The sequence below is a fragment of the Marmota monax genome, unplaced genomic scaffold (genome assembly GCF_021218885.2).
Source record: "Marmota monax isolate L192 unplaced genomic scaffold, Marmota_monax_Labrador192_F-V1.1 WCK01_AAM20220418_F8-fsc00041, whole genome shotgun sequence".
Classification (NCBI taxonomy): domain Eukaryota; kingdom Metazoa; phylum Chordata; class Mammalia; order Rodentia; family Sciuridae; genus Marmota; species Marmota monax.
The window spans coordinates 270,224-275,832 of NW_026695238.1; positions in this window are offsets into that span (position 1 = coordinate 270,224).

Consider the following 5,609-nt stretch of genomic DNA (forward strand, 5'->3'; position numbering starts at 1 on the left):
TAATATTCATGAAAAAAATGTTTTGACTTCCTCAGAACTCCTCGTGTTCTTTGGTTGGCACCATACATTAAGCTTTTATTCCTGGCCCTTTGTTCCTTCAATAAAGCAAAGTTAATTTCATTTTAAAGAACTTTCCTTTGGTTTTGTCCTGCACTGTTTTTGGTATGAATGTGTCCTCTCTCTATAAAATGATAGTGCCAATGGATGGTGGTCATCATTTTCTCTCATATCTTCCTTATATGTTAATTTCCCCGACATTTTTGTTGGTGGTAAACTATTATCACTCTGGCCAATTCAGTCTGGAACACATAGCTTCCTAGCTTTCCTCCCTCTTTGAAGTATTATTGCCAAATTCTGTGAGGCTGTGATTTTGCCTGAGCTTCGACACTGAACCATGTGCTCTTGAAAGGCCATTACATTTATCCCTGCTTCCCCTGTGGAATCCAGCATCACACTTTGGGAATCTCTGAGGATGCTGGCTGAATATAGCTATGTTCTCATGGAAGATCACTGTGATGATTTTTGACAGAAGAGGTAATCTCAGCAAGTTTGGCAGAATGCATTGTGAAGGAAAGGTCATGGTAAGTAGCTTTCCCCATTCCTCTTTTCACCTCTGAAATTAAGTTTCAAATTACATTAATGGCTACAGATAAATGCTGTTGCTAATATTTAACAGTCTCCCAAATCATTGTCTCTAATCCGTGTGTGATACATTTGGTGAATCATGAAAATTAGCACATCAGACAGAGCTTGGATAATTCCTGAATTTTTTTTGTTATGAAAGAAATTTAAGTTACAGAGAAATTGCCATAGTAAAATAACCAAATGCTGAACTTTTGCCACATTTGCTTTGTCTGTGTGTATGGACACTGATTTGTACTTGTGTACATTATATGTGTATGTACATATTACTTTTGCTGAATCATTTGAAAGTGAACTGCAGTTACATAGCCCTGCATCTCTAAATGCTTCATCCTCCTAAGTACACAATATCCTCTTACATAGTCACAGGAGAAATGACAAATTCAAGAATTAATATTATTCTAAGACCATTACAGAATTCCCAGATCATATTCAAATTCCATCATATTTCCCAATAATGTCTTTTGTAGTGTTTTCCCCCCTATGAATTCAGGAACCAACTGGATACCACACACTGAATTTGGTCATGTGTTTCCTAGTGTTACTTCATCTGAAGTGAAGCCTCTGCCTCCCCTTTTCTTTCACAACATGGACTTTTTCAGCATACAGGCCAATTCCATTTGGGTTTCTGCTTAATCAAGATTGTCCATGGTTGCCAGAAATTCTACATAAGTTATGCTAGATCCTCTCTGTTAATCACAGTATGAGGCATAGGGAGTCACTTTATCCTGTTACTAAAGATGCTAACTTGGATCACTTAGTTAAGATGGTGTCTGCCAGCTCCTGGGACTTTCATTCACATTTTGGAATCTGTAAGTGGAACATCAGGATAAACCTCCAAAACTCCTAAATAGAGATGAGTCTGTTTGATCCAATCTGTTATTTTCTGGAATAGATTCTTCAAGTCACTTCAGTCTATCATTTACTCCAATAACTACCCCAAGACTGCTCTGTCCAATATTAGCAATGACTGTTCTATTGCTCCTTATTTTTCAGGTTTTTTTTTTTTTGCCAGTTCTCAGCAGCATTCAACACTAATATTCCTTTCTTCTAGAACTATCTCTCCCCTCAACAGTCTCTTGCTTTTCCACTACCCATTACCTTGTCTTCTCTTCAGGTTTTGCCCTCTCTAGTTGGTCATTAACTATTAAAATTCCTGAGGGCTAATTATAAAGTTTGTGTTTCTATATTCTTCTTAGTCTTTAATCTCCACACCAATTCATTCATGCACATAGCTTCCATTACCATCTATACATAGCTACCAAATTTTTAACTGCAGGCCTCGGGATGTAGCTCAGTGGTAGGGCACTCACCTACCATGTCCAAAGCCCTGAGTTTGATCCCTAGCACTATATTAAAAAAATTATCTGTAATCCCAAACTCCTTCTATAAGCTCAAATTCCAAATATCAATTGCCTACTTCATAGCTCTACTTGAAAAAAAATCACAAAGCTATATCGAACTCAAAATATTGAATTGGTCTAGCTCTGCTGAAAATCAATTGGACCATGTATATATGGATTTATTTCTGGATTCTCTATCAGTTACAAACTGTTGAATATTGTAGCTTCATAATAAAGCCTGAAATCATTTACGGTAAGTCCTCCAAATTTGTTCTGCTTTTTCAAAAATTGTTTTGGCTACTCTAGGTTTTTTGAATTTTCATATAGATTTTAGGATAAAGTTGTCAATTTGTGTTAGAATATCTTGCCAGGCTTTTGACTGGTACTGCAGTGAATCAATAGGGGGAGGCCTGGCATGTTAGTAAAATTGAGACTTCTGATTTATAAAGAGCAATTATTTCCCTTTGTTCAGATATTTCATTTATCAAAATTTTATGGCTTCTAGTACATGGTTTTTCATATCCATTGTCTACAGTTATAGGACTATCCAAGTTTTCTATTTCTTCTTGGGTCCATTTTGGAAATGGCTACCTTTATAAGGAATTTGCCTATGTTGAATAGAATGTGACCTTGTGAAAAGCTCCCACATATTAAGCTGCTACCAGACAAGAGATTCACTTTGATAACATTGTGTTAGGACAGTAAAAACAGTCAGCATCATAGCCTATCTGTTAGGTACTCATATATTATTTGTTGTAATTTACAGAGAAAACTTGAGCATATCAATCTCAGGAAACAGAGTGACATCAAATTCTAATATTATGCCAAGTAGACAATTTAAGTCATAATTTGTTCAGGCTCTAGTGTACACATCTATTCAACTGCCAGTAATAAATAAATAAAAAGGAGTGGCTTTCCTATCTATTCTTTTCCAGTTTTAACAAAATACTTAAACAGAATCATATTCTTATCCTCAAAAGGTGCCATCACAGGGTAGAAATAGAATGATGGACTGTAACTGGAATCATTGTATTTATCTGAGTAGATGTGGTCCTGTTTCTGTCTGTTCTGGGAGACTGCAGCAACTTTTAAGGAACATGAAGTTAATGAGTGATCAGTGGCTAAATATGAGCCTCATAGAAATTACTGATCTTTTTCTTTCAGGAAGAGATGTGTCTGTATCCTGGTTAGTTTATGTTTGATATGAGTTTGATTTTATTACTATTTTAACCTTATAGCAAAAAAAAATTATGAATTGTTATTAATGTTGCACAGGGTTATTAGGTTTGTGGTTTGGACGAAGCAGTTCGATTGCCAACCCTTTAAAACCATGGCCAGGCCAGGTGCAGTGTCACACTCCTGGAAACTCAGTGACTCAGGAGGCAGAAGGATTGCAAGTTCAAGACCCGCCTCAGCAATTTAGCAAGGCCCTTCGCAATTTTGTGAGGCTCTACCTCAAAATAAAAAATAAAAAAAAGGCTGGGGAATATAGCTCAGTGGTAAAGTGCCCCTGGGTTCAATCCCTAGTACCAAAAAGTAAAAATAAAAAAATAAAACCCTGGCCAGCTCAGTATAAACTTGAAATTTTAAAGAAATGTTTTATTTTAATCTGTGACCATTATCAAGTCTAGGCAGGACCCTGGGTCAGCTAGTCACAGACTGGTGACAAACCTTTGATAGCTCTCTCTATTCCTCCTTCTCTTGACTCATCCTGTGTCAAAGACGTAGAAAGGACTAGGGGAGATATAATAGAGTGTTTGAGCCACGTTTATACCGGCAGAAGTACAGACAATTGTTGAGGGTCACAATGTTGAGCTTCTAAATTAATTGCAAAGATAAAATATTACTATAAAGGAAATAAGAATTGGCAGTGAGGCAATGTCAGGTCTTGGCGTCATGATAGGACACAGACAGTTGTGTCATGACTGGAATGTTTCAGAGACCTATTTCATTCTATGGCAATCGCCAATGGATAATAAAAGGTAGGTGGAAGCAGCTGAAGGGGTGGACTTTTAAATTATCTCTGAAAGAATAATGTGTAATTGACCAACAGTGAACTTAGAAGTGAAAATAAGAAGAAAACTGCTAAAGATACAAAGTAAGGTGAATGCCCAGGAAGCATTTGCCCACCTCTCTCAAGGCACTCACCACTTTGTCTCACAGTCATTTGTTCACACGTTGGTTTCCTAAGTGACTGTGAACTTCCTAAGATCAAGAAACTTACTCTACTCATTTTGCTTCTCTAGTAATTAACTCAAAGTCTGGGGGTTTCAAAGGCTCTCCATGGGTGGTTTAAAATGAATGGATAAACAAAGATGATACAGAGATGGCCAACAAGCAAAAGATGTTCAACATGACCAGTCACAGTGAAATGCAAATCAAAACCTTAATGTAGCTCAGTGACAGAGAGTATGCCTAACATGTGGGAGGCACTGTGTTCAATCCTTAGCACCACATAAAAATAAACAAAATAAAGGCATTCTGTCCATCTACAACCACAAAAAAAAAAAAAAGATTATTATTTTTTTTTTTTGGAAAAAAAAAAAGCCATCATGTGCTAGGAGCACACCTGTAATCCCAGCAGCCTGGGAGGCTGGGGCAGAAGGATCACAAGTTCAAGGACAGTCTCAGCCACTTAGGCTCTAAGCACCTTAGCAAGACCCTCTCTCAAAATAAAAAATAAAAGGTCTGGGGATGTGACTCAATGGTAGAGCACCCTGGGTTCAATCCCTAGTCCCTGCCCCCACCGCAAACAGCAACAACAAAAATAACAACAAAATGCAATATCGTGTCATATTCATTATGATGGCAGCTAAAAGAACCAACAAAAAATGCAGAAAATAGCAACTATGAGTGGAGATATGGATAAATTGGGATCCTTTGCATTGTTAGTGGGAATATAAAATGTATAGTTGCTATGGAAAACAGCAAGGAAGGTCCTCAAAACATTAAAAATAGAATTAACATTAAGATTCAGCAATTTCCCTTCTAGGTACACATCCAGAAGAATAGAAAGCAGAATCTCAGAAAGCATTCACAAACTCACGTTAATAGCAACACTATTCACAACAGCCAAGAGATGGAAGCAACTCAAAAGTCCACTGAGAACCGAGTGTGTCACATGCATGCAGTGAAACACTGTTCAGTCATCAAAAAGGAGGTCATGATACAGGTTAGTGCATAAATGAACTGAAGGAGTATGCTAAGTGAAATACATCATTTGTAAATGGGAAATACTGTATGATTCCACTTCTCGAAGAAGCTAAAGTAGTCAAATTCATGGAAACAGAAAGTACAGTGGTGGTTTCCAGGTCCTAGGGAAGGAGGAAATCCACAGTTGTTTATTGGATAGAGGCTTTCAGTTTTGCAACATGAAAATTTCTGGAGATTGGTTGTACAACAATGTGAATGAGTAATCTTGCAGCACTGTACACTTAGAAAGGTTAAGATTAACTTCATATTATGCATGTTTGATAGCAATAATTTTAATGAATTCAATATGTAAATGAATGCAGAGCTACATAAATGAATTAATGAGCAAGAAAAATAAGGAAAATAAAAAGTTTGGCAATTTATGCTATATCATGTTTTAATTTACTAATTATAAAAATAATAATCCTAAAG